General features: G+C 39.4%; 1 long non-coding RNA gene across 1 annotated transcript in view; it reads left to right on the forward strand.

The window, feature by feature from the left end:
- The window catches only part of LOC132987045 (uncharacterized), a 173,749-nt gene extending 157,726 nt beyond the window's left edge, over positions 1-16,023 (forward strand). The window contains exon 4 of the long non-coding RNA XR_009675575.1: positions 14,662-16,023. This is a non-coding gene — a long non-coding RNA (uncharacterized LOC132987045). The remainder of the gene's footprint in view (positions 1-14,661) is intronic.
- Positions 16,024-17,147: the final 1,124 nt, after the last annotated feature.

Raw genomic sequence — 17,147 nt, forward strand, 5'->3', positions numbered from 1 at the left:
TAGCAGCTCTCTTAGGAAGTCAACTATCCTTCAAAGTACACCTTCCATAGACTAAACGCCTGGGCAAAACCTACCTCAATACTTCAAGTTTGTCTTTCATTTTACCTTTCTTATAGGTATTTGCTTAATGTATTGTGTCTCTGAATGTCTATGAAAACTATAATTTGTCCTCATGGTCAACATTTTGTTAACTCGATGTAGTTATAAATGCAGTGATAAATGCCTGCTTAGGTAATTTGGCCCAAGTTCAGTTGAATTATGCTCAATACCCTCAGTATGAATAAAGAATTATTTTCTTTTTGAGGTTGAGATATTTGGAACCCTCTTTGAGCTTGAAAAGAAACTTCAGATATGTTATTCTCTTTCTAGCATCACAAACACTGGGAGTAGCAGGTCCCATGCCAGGCAGAAAATATTGATTTTGAGTAGCAAACGTCTGCTGTTTATGAGACTGAGTTTCTTTGCATTCTGTTATGGAGTGTGCCTTGCCAAATCTCATTGCAATGTAAGTGCACAACTTCATATCCATACTGATGCCATCCAGCCTGTTCCTATGTGACCAGCCTATAAACGAAAAGAAGAGGGCCAGACATCAAATATGTTCATGCATTTCATCAGCGGGCCTCTCAAACCGGTTGCTACCTTTGCTATAGATGTTACAAGAGCTGCTTGGAGAGAGGATAGTGTGTGTATGGATGTTATTACTTAGCAGGCACTTCTTCCTATTGTGCTCCTTCAGGATGAATATTTCTCACAGCATGGAAAGTACAGGTGGGCGGTGTGTATCAGTCTGTGTGATAGACAACAAAATGAATAGAGTGGAGGATGTGACGAAGAGAGAGAGAGAGAGAGAGGGAGAGAGAGAGAGAGAGAGAGTGGTTATTCAGTAAGAAACCCACGCACACACATTCACAGAAAACAAGGAGAAGCTGAAGTTCTGGTGGGAAGAGAATCAATAAAAAGGCTTTGAAAAGTGAAGTAGCTTCCCATAAATTATTTTTCTTCTTCTCATTCTGCCGACAGACTTTTCTTGAGGATTATGAAATTATATTTGTCTATTTTTTTAACTCGTTTAAAAAACAAAAATATGTTTTGCTGTTAAAATCTATGTAACTCACTTTTTGTTAATGCTGAGATCCGACACTGCTGACTCAGTAAATCTTAGTCCTTGAGTAAAGTGTTGACCTCTATCTTTTCCATAGATTATAAAGAATATGAATGTGTTATAAATAGTCTTTAAATGAAGTAATCTCCAGAAAAAATGCTGAGTCACATATCAAATGGCTTCCTTTAAATAAATATATAAATAAATAAAAACTTTACAAGAGGCTTTATAAGACTCTGTCAATCTCAGTGTAACAGACTCAAATGCATAGAGAAGTTATTTGTCTGGGTTCATCGACTAAATCCAAATGAAGACTGACTGAAGTATTTATTTAAAGGATTTTCGGTCAAGGCAGATTGGTGGAACTAATTAAGAACTAAAGTTTGTGTCAGAGAATATATTTGGATGTTACAGTGGGACTGAAAAAACTAATCTTTGCAACTTGTGATGAGAGAAAAAAAAGTAGGATATGGTTCAATTTCAGTGTTAAAAAATGTAACAAGCAGAGACAGATTTGAAGTCAGATCGTAGCAGTCGGTGGCATTCATAGAAGTCTGCGCTTCGTTGTAAAGATATTGGGTCCTTTGAAAGATCTGTTGGTGTATACAGATTGGTTCTTTATACAAAAAGCCGTGCTGAAGTGTGCAGATGAAATACTACTTTACTGATGTTTTGAAAATGTGTCTTACTCTGACAGCTTTATCAGCTACGCCGCCTAGGTGGACTTCTGCTCTTCCATTAATACATTCAAACATTTTCCGTGTGATCAGACAAGTCTAAGTTAAATGACCTCTTTACACTGAATCACTTAGTTTGTAGAGGAAGCAATGCCAGTAAAGACCTGTTTAAGAAGTGTAAAGACTGATTAAGTCTGGGCCTTAACGTTATAAAGTATATAAGGTTCCCAAACGAACCGGTCCAAACTGTGATCGGAACAGGATGTTCATTGTTTCATCACATGTAAGAAAGGCGACTGTCATGCAGTGTTAAGAGGTCGTGCATTTCATGTAGTTCTTTGAGATCCAGTTGTAAACCGCCTGCCTCCACTTATGTCCTGGACTACTTGTCTTTTGAAAGCCTTTCAGTTTTATAGCAGCACCAGGTTTGTGCAGTCAAGTTACTTTGATAAATCTGACTTGTCGACTAAGTCTCACATAAAAAAAAGTAGGAGAGGTAAAGTGTAAAGGTTGTTAAAGGTTCTTGTATAAGTCTTCTGTGAAGTCTTTTATCATTCAGGTTGGCAGTGCAAGACAGAATGTGACAGACAGAAAGTGCAAACCTCTGTAGGATCCTCCAAAACCAGGTCCTTTTCTAACTGCAGTCATTCACCGTAGTTTCCTGCACTTCATTTGCTTCATAGAGACACCAAACTGTGAAGGGAGGAAAATATTTATAGCTCAACTTTTTGAGCCTGATCTGTTTGTACTGTCCCTACAAGCCTTGTTTATCCTGTAAAGTGCAGTGATAATGGTGCTCGCTGGGAGATCTGCCTCAGTTTTGACACCTTTTTCTCAGGTAGTGAGCGTGGTACTTCTTATCTTATCCGTGTGCCTTTCCAGCAACACAGGCACTTCCTCTCTACTTTATGTTTTTATAGCAGTTTTGCAGCTGGACGTGCAGGTATAAATCTGTGATATCCATGCAGCAATAAACTTATGCTCACACAGTCGGTCACACGAGCTCACACATGCACTCCCAGATCAGGATTTAATGCTCTCTGACATTAGCGCCCACATAAATCATAAATGAAGAGCGCTATTAGTTGGCGGTCTGACCCCATGTCAGGATGGCTGAGCGGCTGTGTGTGGGTGAACAGACACAAATGAGACTCAAAACACTGCCATTTAACAAGGCAGCACACTATCAAAACAAACAGTAGTTTGGGTCAGTTCGTTATCAAGGGTAAGGAGACAGTCTTCCAAACTTTATCAGTGATGCCTGGTGAATTAAATATACAGAATCAGAGAGAATCTGCCCTGAAAGTGGACATCCGCCTTCCGCCTAATGACTTCTCCAGAGTCCTCCCCTGAAGAAGTCAGCTGTCAGATTGGGTGAGAGATGGATGGTGGAAATCTGCTGCAATATGCTAGGGTACAACTTGTTTTTTGTGAAACGTGCAATGTAGTAAAAAGCCAGGTATAAGTCTGTGCTTTCAAATGTTCAAATAGAATTCATCTACTATTTAGTAGCAGAGGAATGCTGACGTAAATCAATTTTGCATAAACCTCCCAAAATTATCATTCTCGCTCATATGCGTTGGTACCAGATTTTCTTGCAATATCTGTTCCATAAGTTTAGGGATAAAAAGGATTTGTAACATGATTTTTGACTGCTTACTTGGTTAGGATGACCCTGTAGGGGATCATGATTCTTGTTTAATCATTATACTATTATTAACGTTATACTTGATTATATCATTATAGGGTTTTACCAAGGGTTCAGGTGCACCAATAGCAGACAGGAAAATAAAGCCTGACACGAACTAAAAAGATTATTACAATTTTAACAGATGTTAAAAGAGACCCCACTGATGACAAATACTGATAGATACAGTATAACTGTTTTGTTCCTTTAGTCGGTGGACATAAAAATATAACTATAACAGCTACACAGATGCTATTCATGGACCACCAGAGTCCTGTTTTTCAAATCTGGAAATTCTGCAGAATCTCCTGTGGTTAAACATGATTTGAGATTAGACAAATATAATGGATGACAGGCAGGAAGAATTGGCAATGATAGTTTTAGACTATTTTTTTTTTACCAACAATTCACAAAACAAAACTATTGATTTTGTTGTGGAGACAGCGTGATCATGGACATTCATGTTACAGTGAGAGCTTGAGGTGAGTAAATATTGATTCCCTGAAGTTGTCATGCTTCCTTTCTCAGTCAGCTCTTTTTCCAAAACGCTATCTTTCATTGCAAGGGACAATCCATAGACTGCGTTCTCGGCAGTCCTCAGGGTTCACAACAATAACCCCCTGTTGTAATATTGCACCAGAATAACTCCGGCCTGTAGCTGACTGATATGGCTTAACTTGAAGTGGAAGTTCTCAATTTAAAGTTCTATTACTCCAACCTCAGATTACCACCATGAGAATGAAATCATGTCACATGCAGCCTAGTTAACCTTTCCGTTGTAAGTTATAAGTAATAGGGAGAAAAGGAAATGCCTTGCTAATGGCTGATGGCTTGTTCTGCTGACCCAGGAAACATCCCATAATCAATCACCACAAATGGGACCAACCACAGCACAAACAAGGGCAGCTGTGTCCAAAAGCTGGCTCTGTTTCTACTCCACTGTTAGTTTTTCTCTGTGTCAATTTCAGGAGTAGAATGGGAAGTGATCTCAACAGGTTTCTAGTTGTAGTCTTAAGAAATGTCACATGTCACAATGTTTTGTGACATTGCAAGATACCCAGTCTACGTAAAATCTTATTGTGTGTTATTAAAGTGTCTTAAGGCATGAAGGGAAATCAGACTTTATAGTTTAAATCTTTAAAATTACCATGAAAGACTAAAAAGTGTTATTTACAGAGATTTAATTACAGCCATCCACTAATGGTCCAGTGACTTGATGAAAAGTCAATGCAACTCACGCTAAATTGATCATCAAACTGTATATCTCCAGTCATAGAATTGAAAGCAGACATCCACACTTTGGGCTGCCTCCAACACAAATATGATCCAAACATGTCTCTACTGTGGGGCAATGACAGCGTAATTCATCTGAAACAATCTGAAGAACCAACAGCTGTATTATGCTGAATCAGCTGCAGTTGAATGTCTAATATGCAAATGCTGTCGAAGAATCCTCTCCCTTTCTAATTAGGCTGTTGTTATGAAATGCTTCAGCAGTAATTGTAAGTGTCAACTATTTTTTTGTATTATTAATGCAGTCACTCATCCAAACCTAATGAGCGAAATTCTGTTTGAGCATTTCTTAAATGTGACGACAGGAAATACTCCACCTAAGTAGTGGCTTTGGATCTGCCTGACCTTTGGATCGGTGGATGTGAGCAACAACAAATACACATGAGCAGCTTCAGAGGTGTGTGAGTACACTTGTACATCCAGACTGCCAGAAGATGATTTATGGCCTGGAGCTGCCTCCAGTGAAATGTGTTACAAATTTCCCTGAAAGAAATGTGTTTGCCCAGCATCCAAACACCAGTTTTGTGCAGAGAGGAGCCCGGTGCAATGAGGAGTGAAAGCTGATAAGAAGGTGCAATATTGGATTCTATTTCTTCGTGAAAGAGGGTATGAGATTAAGATTGCAAATATGGCTCCTCATTAAGAAAAGACGATTTTGCATATTTTTTGTGAAAGGTTCTGTTAAAGGTTTTTTCCAAAGCAAAGTCAGTGTTGGCCGTTGAGCTGTTAATCGGTTTGGATTTGAGTGGTTGCCTCCATTAATGGTTTTAATTTTCTTCTGCTTCAAAGCTCTCATACACTTACAGAAACATAAGAAAGTTCTTGTGTGATTAGTTATAATAAACAATAACCAGTTATGCATATTTTTCTCAGATTGAGAGAGAACTGTTAAGGACGGCTTGTTGTTGCTTTGCATGGAAACTGCCAGATGAAGATGAACAGAGGGTCAGTGTTTCAGATTTCCATCTGCGAAGAGCAAACATGTTTAAGCACAGCTCTTGATTTAATTTCTGAAAGGAAGGTATTAGCACACATAATCGTACTTACTGTCGAGACGTAAGGCTAATAATTTGCAGCTTGTTGATGTTGGTAATATCCGTAATGTTTAGGGGCTAAACATGTAAAGTAGAATTGGGATGATCAAGACATAAACAGAGCAACTTAGAACAAAATGTACAATTGCAGAAAAGTCAGAAAGGTTAGATCATTATGTTTACTGTTACAGCGGAAAACGACATCAGTAAACAACAAGTTTGTCCATTTTACACAGCATTATCTTCAAGGACTAAGTCAGTTTCACTGTTATCTAGCTGAAAAGGACAGCTTTTGCCTGATGGACTTTTTTATTTATTTCAAATAATTTATACTTTATTAATCCCGCACGGGGAAATTAGTTTTTACACTCTGTCTAATGAACATGCTACACACAAATGCACAAACATCAAAGTGTTTGTAGAGCCAACATTATACCAGTGTCAGCATGCTATAGTGCAGCAAGAACTCAATGGGCAAGAAGAAGAGGATAGAAATGAAAAAAAAAAAATGAGCAAGGATGGTAAATGAAGTGAAAAACAGACCAAAGATGCCAGAGGCTGTGGAGACTGAGTCTAGTAGAAGAGGATGGAAGCATGGGGAAGGTCAAATAAAGGTGCAGAGAAAAACAGAGCAGTGACAAAGGGAGACAAGAGGCTGTGGACTTTGATAGACTATTAGCGCTGAGAGGAGGCTCTTGTAAGAGAGGCATTGGCTATATGGGCAATTTGTTGCTGAGGCAGAGTGAAAGGGCTCCATTTACCTGTCAAATAGCACACACGAGCACACACGAGCACACGCTCACACATCTACACACAGGCACACACTCATACTGACACACACTTGTGGACTCTTCCAATTTTGCACACAGCCAAGGCCGGTTATACCATTAGGGCAACTGGGCAATTGAGTGCTAGGTGTGCATGTCTGAGTGTGTGTGTATGTGAAGCTACTGTTCTACACACCTCATGCTTCAGACACTGCAACAGCGTGTGAATTTACAGACTGGGACTCCAATATTACGCAGTTGCAGAATCCGTATGAATATACAAAGGTGTAATGATGGTGTGGTGCTGTTGCGGGAAGCACACTCTGAATAGGGCTGTACATGCGCTTTGAGTATTTAGAAGACTATATAAGCCCTATATGAATCCAGTCCATTTACCATGTGCTATATGTTGTATGTTGTTCAACGTTTGTGAACTATCTGATGAATAATAGGACTGTGTATATTGCTAGCTAAAAGAACAAACAAGCAAGCATCTCAAAATAATGGTATGAGTCTACAGAGGCGTACATGAAAGTGTCTACAACAAACTGCGGAACAGGCTTCCTATGTCATATTACTTAATCTCACTGTAGCACTGTAGTGGGAGCAGAGCCAACATATGATACATTCACAGAACACACACACACACACACACACACACACACACACACACACACACACACACACTCTGACAGTAGATTTAGTGTCTCATGGTGAGAAGCTACATTTACTCAGAGAGGGTGCTGAGTTGAAACACTAGAAGAAGTTTTGCCCTGAAGGAAATACACCACTGGCTTCCCTTCTAGACAGCAGCAGTGATTAATGCTTCTGTGTGTGGAGCTGTGTGTGAGTGTGATAATAGCAGGGGAGATCACTCTGTGTGAGTGTGAGTGTGTGTGTGTGTGTGTGTGTGTGTGTGTGTGTGTGTGTGTGTGCATCCGGTACATGTTTTAGTTATGGGGGGTGTGACGGGTGTCTTCTTGGTGGACAAAAGGCAGGCATCTCTTCATCTGCATCCATTACTCACCCTGTCAAATCAACTGTTATAGCTTTACACTAGAACTATTATGACTATACTTTATAGGAATAAAAGTAACTCTAATCAACAATGAGAAGGGTTTGGCCAGTCTAGTAGTTATAGAATTCTGGTTGATTAAGTCTTATTTCTCAACCATTCTTTCTCGCTACTCTACATCCATCTCTTACTTTCATTGACTGTGGATTTGTGCCAGTCTGCCTCCCTCTCCTGTGGTCTCCCCTCTCGCCTGCTCTGATTGATTCACGCTCTAAACTTTCACTCTCACTCACTTACCCAGGTGGTGAAGTTGAATTACAGTCATTACCTCGCTGTTTCTCCACACACTCACTCACTTTGTACCTGTCTCAGTTTCTCTCCTTTCTAAAAAAGCATTATAGGGGGGTCTGGTACATCAAAGTGGGCCAGACCAGCACTGTTTATTGTACAAACCGGGAGGTGGTGGAAGAGGATGTGATATCAGATCAGCTTGTTGTCATCACCGAGCATGTCTTGTCGTGTCCGCAGGGTGAATCTGTTTTTAGCCGGCAGTGCTTGAAAAATCCTCTTTAGGACAAGCTGTTTGTGAGCTGCTGTTGCTATGTGACTAAAACCTCTGTTCAAGGATATTTTCCCATCTTCTAATTTTGACATTCACTTGCCTTTAATGGACTTAAATGAAGGCCCAAGAGTGCAAATAACATCAGCAGACTAATGTTTACCTCCTCAAGCGGTGCTATTACATGATTAAATGAGTTTTTTTACAAACTATAGATGAGTTACGAAGTGGAAACTGAGTGTAAATATATGTGTGCCTCTATTGGAAATCTGTTCTTGTCTAAACCATTTTGCAGAAGTGTTGTCTGTGTTCAGAGCTGTTGCTTTGTGACAGCAGCACTCCAAATTGAAAGCCAGTAGATATGTTACGATCTACTAGATAATCAGACCCAAAAGCAAAACTCCAGGGATCCCAGTGAGTGGCGTGGTGAACAAACACTCAGTCCGAGCGTGACGAGTGACGAATCCCAATATCCCAATGTAGTCTCCGCCCCGTGACAGTGTCTTTGAGTAGCTGGTAGGCTGGAGAGTAGGCAGGCAAACAGGCAGGCAAACAGGCAGGCAGGCAGGAATGCTTGAACAGAGAAGATCTGGAGCAAAACAAGCTAAACAAGAATATCACAAGTTACAGCCATGATCCAAACAACGACCAGTACCACAGGTGACGAAACGATCTGGCGACGAGTCAGAATGAAGCCAGGAGTTTTGTACTGCATGGGTTGATTGTGAAATGAGTTTCACTTGCTGCTGCCTGCAAAAGAAGTCCGTCCCAAACCAATTAGCGGGGAGTGGTAGTGGGTTATAAAACCCTCCACCAGCGAGTGTGCACCGATGCCGACTTTTGGATCACGTGCAACGCCTATTGTGTCCGGTCGTCATGGATGAAGCAACCTGTGAGTTCAAACACTGCTCCAACTAAGATAGACATTTAATATCGTCATACAGACGTTAACAACTTCAGATGTGTATTGAGGATCAAATATATGTTTATTTATTGTAAAGTGTTTTATATTTACAGGGACTGTTGCAAAAACAAAAGAATATTAAATCATGTTGCAGACAACTTTTCACTGTTAATACTTATTTCTTATTTTTCTACTTTTGATGTCTTTGTGAAATCTCAATTCAACAACAAAAAAATACACTTTTTGCTGCTCTGATGTTCAACAATATTATCCTTGTCTTTGCATTAATTTAGGACACCCTGTTCTAAAAATTACAATAAATTAACTGAAATTATAAATTACAATAAACAATGTAGGCTCAATCTAATAGTTTTGTTATAAGTCTACACTAATATAACTAAAGAAGAAGAAGAATAATCTAGGCTACATAAATATTTTTACAGAATGCATTAGCTTAAAAAAAAAGCCGTTCCCGTAAGATACCGCTGAGTAACCATGGTAACATACAGTTCCTGTTTCCACCTGAGAGAGGGAAGTTTCTCCCAAAGCCTGCCGCTGTATTACTACCCTACACTTTGATGAAGGGGACTTCATTCAGCTGCGAGTGTGACTTCTAACGGAGTGCACTCCGTCACAGAGGGCTAGTGGGTAGGGGTAGGGTGTAGGGTTTGGTTTGAAAAAGGGCCACAGACAGGGAATTAACAAACAACACATAAAAGGAAAGGGAGGAGCTGCCATGATATGGTACATGACAAGGTAACTTTTAAATGGAAATCATCTTACGTAGTATTGATAAATGTCTGCAGGTCCAATGGTTAAAGCTCTGATTCAACATATACTGTACATAGTTAAGCTCATTTGTAGAACAGTGGGGAAGAAGATACCAGAATCCCCCTTTAAAAAATTACACAGTAGAGCTACTAATTGACATCATTAATTATAGGTTTGACTTTTCAATTGAAGCTCTTATGAGGGTTTTTTAGTGGGTTCCAAAAATACAGATTCATAGTAGTTTTAATGCTTGTAGCAGGGTAGGTGTCAAACAGGCAGATATATAAATATATAAAATAGAATTGCCACTTCTGTTTGACCCTGAAAATCTGTTTAAAGCTAAATCTGAATCTTCAAATCCATAAAAAGTACTTGATCCAATTTTCTCTTTGCACTCGTTGGAAGAAGGACAACTTTTAACCCTCAGCAGTTTCAGCTCTGTGCCTTTCATTAATTATGAAGCCAGATTTCCATCAAAGAGGAGATGTTGGCCAGTCGTCAAATCTTAAAGTCCAGGTGCGAGTTTGAAATTGGGCTCCTGTTTGTGAGTGCTGAAGGATTGGTTAATGAAATAAATGCCAGAGGAAGGTTCTGGGAAGTAAAGTGATACAAATTGTGTGTGTGTGTGTTTGTGTGTGTTGATTAGTCAGTGAAGGTTGATCCAAACCTGCTGCACTGTCGGGGTTCAGCAGTTTATGAGTGTGACACAGGTGGAGTCGTCTGCTGATGTGTGTGTGACTTTCAGCTCTGTGGGAGGTTTTCTATAGCTGACTCAAGACTTGTTTCTCTTGTTTACAGTGAAGTCACTGGGTTCAGTCTGTCTCAACAAAGACTGAATGGTACCATGAAAAGGATAACTGGCACTGTAGAGCCATGCCATTGCATTTAATGTGCCAAAACTGAAAGATAGATTTCAGATTTTATGTCAGGTATAAGACATTGAAAGGTTACATTGTGAGGGAGTTGTATAACTAACAGACACTTAAATACTGTAAGAAAGAAAAGACGGACAAATACAAATGATCCCTTATCACCAGCAAGATGTGGCATACAATGAGTATCCACTCGGTAAAATCATGAAGAAAAATAAAATATTCTACCATGTGCATTCATTCACTAACTCCTCAAAAAACTGCATTGGCTCCTCATACAATACAGAATCACTCTCAAAGGTTCAGCTCCTAAGTACATGTCTGAACTGCTCACAGTCTACCACCCAATCCAGCCCCTCAGGTCAGATTGTATGGTGGAGGTCTTTTAGCCGTACCCAGAATTAGATCGCAGTCCAGAGAGGGGGCCTTTAGTTCCTGTGGTCCTTCTCTCTCAATCAAACTACTGGCCCACCTGAGGACCATCACACCTGACTGTACTTTTAAAGCTGAGATCAAAAACCATCTCTTCTCCTAATTATACACACAGCTACTCTTTGTTTGTGTATATCTATATTTGTGATCACTTGTGTGGTTATTGTATTTGCAGTATTTTTTATGTTGCTGTAAGTATTTGATGATTACTATGTGGTATGTATGACTCTATCGATTTGATTTTGGGTTCTTATTCTGTATTCCTATTTAACCTCAATGTAAAGCACACTGAGCTGACCTGTAAGGAAATGTACTTTATAAATACAATTGCTATTACTATTAACAACATTTTTTTTCACATTTCACACTGTGCTGCAGATGAATAATGTGCTAAAGTGGCCTAGTCAAATTAGCTTAAAGCTGAACTGTGCTGGAAAACGGGTCAGCAATTTACATAATTAGAGTCTATGAGAGCATCAACACCAATAAAGACGCAATCTGCTTCATGCATAAGATGTATTGGACATCCCCAATAAATAATGAGCTCAAACATTACGTGCAAATAAGAAAGAGAGTCTGGAATAAACAACTATATTCTTAAAAAAGTTAATTTTGGAAATGCAGTTTGGAGGATTGAACCAAAAAAATACCTTTATAAGGTTGTATTAAAGTAAATATGTAGATGTATAGACTGCATATCATTTGATTGTTAGTCATTTGGAATCTGTTTAGATTGTTATTGTGATGTAATCTTTTCACATTTGCATCACACCTTCTACCTCCTTTGCTTCACTTACTGTACATTCTTTTAGAAGTCTTTTTTCACCTTATATGAGCTCCAACTCTAAGCTCGTCACAGCTCCATGACTGGTCCTTTCCAAAGACTTTTTGACAACAACAACAACAAAAAGATCTGAAGACTTCCATCTCCAGTTCACTGCTTTTTAGAGGTATCACTTTTCTATGTTTTCCTCTGTTGTCTGGTCTTTCATAGATGATGGGATTGCTCTTGAAAATACAAGGGTGGCTTCTATACCTGGAGTGTTGGTGTGTGAAGGAGCAGTAGGGCATCAATTGGTCTGCTGATAACAGGCTATGATCTGAGAGATTGGTCATACTGGGCTGAGCTGCTACACACCTCAGTGACACTTCAGTTGTTTCCTCTCCTGCTGGGAAAATTATCTTTGTGTCTCTTTTCTGCTGCCGGCCCGTCACAAACAACATTTTGTTGTGTACAAGGAGGTTAGACATGATACGCAAACAAAGACAGGTGTTACTGTGGCGATTGTGTAATGCTGCCAGTTCTTTGGTTTGATACAGTGTAGAAAAATGCAGGTGCATTGGATTTAGTGGGGATGTCCTCACCAATGAAAATACAGTCTACTTAACACAAATCTCCAAATGCACATTCACCCAGTGGAGGGATCGTTCATGTGAGGCAGCTGTCATGTTTGTCTCTGTTAATCCAGACTGCAGAGGAGTTCATTACACTTCACTGATAGACCTGAGAGTTAAAAAGAACAACGACAGGATTCATGAAAATTCAAATCGAAGAGACAGACAGTCAGACAGCTACGAGTTCATACAGTCAGATTTCCTGTTGTTGTGTCATGGACGCTTCAATGGTGTCCAAAACAGGTGTCACTCAAACAGAACTATTAATCTTATATAATTCAGATCACCTATGAGTTGCAGTTTAGAAGGTAGAAGTGTAGAAAGGTTGAAATAGTGTCGGAGTGTGTTTGTCAATGTGCTGTTGTGTGTTTGGTCCCTCTGCCCTTGTCTCCATTCATCTTGTCTTTGTTCAAGCCGCTGGCATGTCAAACACACATCTGAGTCCAGTGAAGACAAATGAAGTCAGTGTTTACTTCCACTCCGTCTGAATGATGAACGACCTGCCAGATGTTTCCTGATTGATGGCTGATCAGTGATTCTAATATAGACTCATTCAATCCCATTGTCTCTCTTTGAACAGCTGTTCCAAGGCCAACATTCAATACGATTAATTGAGGGGGTTAATCCACAGAGTTGTGCAGAGTCCACAACAATTTAGTTATAACACTCACTATCTTATTTAGTTATGATTCAAACTGTGTTTAAAGTGTGTTTCTTTCATAGATCAACTGCTTTGACCTATTGCAATTGTGAAGCGTTCTTAGATTATTTCATGAAATTACATTTCAGATACATTCATCTCTTTTCTTCAAATAACATTTTAACTGCTGTCAGTGCTTGCCCGTCAGTTTATAGGCATGAATGTATTTTCCTTAGTTACAATAATGCATTTGAATTACTTCTTATACTTTAGCTTAAACTGATACTCAAATCTTTTCTTAATTACAATCGCCACCTCATTTTAACTTCCTTCATTATTTCAGACATTTAAAAACTTACCAACAGCACATTTTCAGCTCCAAGAGTGTCTTAAATTTGTACAATTTAAAACAAATATCACTACTTGGTTCTGTTTTTCTTAGAACACTTAAAAAAAAAAAAAAAAAACTCATTGGTAAAATGCCTATTTTCTTTAATGCTGTATATATGGAGGCATAAAAGGCATGTGAGAATAAGACATAAAAAACATAAAGAGGGTGTATGTTTTTGCCTGGATAATCTATGGTTTTTTCTTCATTTGATAAACAAAGCTTAAAAAGTGCCGTGATCGTTGTCCATGGTGCTGATTTTGACGCCGTTCAGGCATTGGTGAACTGGAAACCCACTGGTGGGGACTACTGGACGACTAGTTCCCACCAGTGGGTTTCCAGTTCACAAAGCTTGAACAGCGTCAGAATCAGCACTATTGACAGCGAGTACAGCACTTTTTTAGCTTTCACAACACAACTTGAATCTCTGATAGCCAAATCAAGCCTGAGATAAATGTTCTACTTAAAATAAACATTTTGAACTCACAATCCTTTCTTATCTCTAATAATTTAAAGTAAAGTGGGCTTTTTTTTGTCCTCATGGTCTGTGTCCAGCTGGTCATATCGCTTAATACTGAGAAGCTGCTCGCTGCTGCTGCACTGAGCGGTTGGATCGCTCTTGTTTATAAAAAAAAAAGCCAAAATTACACATTCAGAGCTTTCCCAAAGCTTCCCAGCATGCCTTGGGGTCAAAGCGATGGTCTTTACGTCATATTCTTTTTTTCTCTACTGCCACCCACTCAACTTTTTTTCAGCTTGAACTGACACGCTCTGGATAATGAACAACATCAGGCTGTTTCTCCAAATGTCACAGGGTACTTTTAAGCTGCCGGCTCACATATGAGCTGAGCAAAATCTCTTTGCTCGTCACTACAGAGTGTTATTTTCAAGCAGCATCTCTGAGTTTGTGTCTTGCTGCTTTGTTCTTCCACGTAAAGCTTGCCCAGCTGTTTCATTTCCCACTAAACTCTTTTATGTAGACAAATGCACCAATCAGGAACATTTTCTTCTAATTATCCTCCCGTCACTGTTCTGTGTCAAGCAGAGACCTACCCCCCTTCTTTCGTGGATTACACTGATGGTTAATTCAACCTTTTCTTTTTGCTTTTCTGTTTATTGCAGGCTTTCATCGCTGACGACTTGCAGAGGATCTTAGGACATCAAATTTAAGGTAATTATTCCCATTGTCCTGTGTTCTGTGCAATGCAGTGTGTGCCATCTTTATGGATCAAAGAGGCTTGATTCAGGACGGCAAATTATCCTCCATTATGTGACATGTATAGGCTGTATAGGAGTAAATAAGAGTTCCAGACAGAAGTTTATGGAGGATACATTGAGCATCCTGCAGTATAGGAGCATAACAAGTCAGCTCCCGGTTAGCCAGAGAGTCCATCTATGTCAGTGTGTCCTTGACTAAACCACACAAGGGCCCTGCGGCTGTTTTGTGCTATAACTAAAATATTTCCTTTCCTCATTAAGTGAACATGTATTATATGGCATTCCTTTTTGACTACCTGTATATATAACACGGGTTTGTGTGTGATTATTTGAACCACATGCAAGGTGACATGTTTGAACAAAGTTTTATTTTCAATGCTGCAAGGCCATGAGCTAAATATCTTTCAAATCCATACCGTTGTCACGGGTCAGTTGGACTGTTTCTGATCTCACAGAAGTGTAATCAATCAACAATACATCTGTTGGAAAATTGACTCCGAGCCAAAATAGCTAAACGAACTGCCATGAAATGTGGAACACATATGCATGTATGTGTCAATGACTAAACTGTTACCCTGACAACCGCATTCAGAAAAAAAAAACCTCCTTATTAACGTGAGCAACAACAGACTTGGAAGCTGAACATAAAATGTTATTAAAAAAAAAAAACAGTAAAAAAAAAAAAAAAAGGAATTAAGGACAAAGGGCATGTTGGTCTCAGTGTTTGACTGACAAGTGATCTTTAAAGAGTAAGGTGCAGTGTTGCAAAATGCAAGAAACGAGAACCTCACAGATTACCACTTTAAATGTCAAAAGCAAAAATGCAAATGAGGCATAATAACTGCCTGCCCTGCCAATTATACCTAGATTGGCTGCAGTTTGGATGGAGTCTCCCTCTACATTAATCTCTATAGGTTTTAACATTTCACTTGAAGCTGTGATGGCGTTTGTCACCTGAGTCGACACAGCCGTCAGCTTTGTCACAATCCGTGCCGTGACAGATGTGTGGTTTGGCCCACAGTGTGTCAATCCCAGTGGGCAGCAGAGCACCACTATTTTGTAGCTATTGAGCCACAATTGCAGTATTAATTATTGTGTTTTTGAAGAACAATGTAATATGACAAGATTGGGTAGGAAAAACGGGCAAGAAAGAAGTCGTACTACTTTAAGCCAGCAATGGTTTATTGGATGTCATCCACTGAGAAAAGTGTAGATTTGACGACGGGTTGGTCGTGGAATAAGGATCAGGGTTGAGCAGTGGCATGAATTTTAGCAAGAAAATTTAAACGTATTGTCGTCTTGTATTCCCACCAAATGATGGAAAAGTATCAACAGTGGTATCTATAAAGAATCAGGTCATTAGGGAGTCTCCATAATGTTATCAATATAAATCATCCCCAACCTTGACCTCTTTAATTTCTTTTAGTATTCTAGGACTCTTGAGCTAAAATAAAATTTCCCATTTTAACTTCCTTTAACCCGTAGAGAGTTTTAAGCTTGCTTCACTGAATACTAAGAAGTATGATAATGAGTTTGCTTTGTTTCATGAGAAACTTCAATTGATGAGTAAGACTTTATTATTCTCTACTTTAAAACTTAACAAGAACTAATGAAGATGAAATTGGAAATTCCTGTAAAATAATTTTAAGGAAATGGTACAGTAACTAGAATATTTAAGCTGTTTCTTCCTTATGCATACTGTATAGCTATTTAAACCAATTAATCAATTCACTTAGATCTTCAGGAAGTGTGCTAATGCATGGAACTCACGGCACTGCATGTAAATACCCAACACATTAATATATTCATGAAACCAGATTTGCAGAATACACAATAAGGCTACACACTGAACTACAAAACACCCCCTACTTTAAAGAGAAGACAGGTCAGCAAGATTTGAGCGAGTTAAGTGGAAGAGACACAAAGAAGAATCACAAGAAATGGAGGAAAAGAAGGGGGGCAGAGATTGAGTGAGGGTGGAAGAGAGAGAGAGAGAGAGAGAGTGTGTGTGCAATTTGCTTGTGCTGCTGTCATTTTGCCAAGGCAACTCTGAGATTTGCTTCATCTATATTTAGCAACAAAAGATAGGAAGAACCTTATGCACACGCACACACACACACACACACATTCTCTCTCTTTGGCAGAGCATTGATTTGCAGCGGACACATGATCAAAACAGCGTGGTCAGCTGTATTGGTACACACACACACACACACACACACACACACACACACACACACACAGAGGCTGGTTGTTGACAGTTGGGTCTGAAGTGGATCGTGCTCATTAGGATTGGTTGCGGATTGGTTACTATATATAGCCAGCAGCAGGCTCAGCAGTAGCTGCAGCAGCATCGTGGAGAGGTGTTTGAAGTAGCTCATGTCTCCGGT

The sequence above is a fragment of the Labrus mixtus genome, chromosome 2 (genome assembly GCF_963584025.1).
Source record: "Labrus mixtus chromosome 2, fLabMix1.1, whole genome shotgun sequence".
Taxonomy (NCBI): domain Eukaryota; kingdom Metazoa; phylum Chordata; class Actinopteri; order Labriformes; family Labridae; genus Labrus; species Labrus mixtus.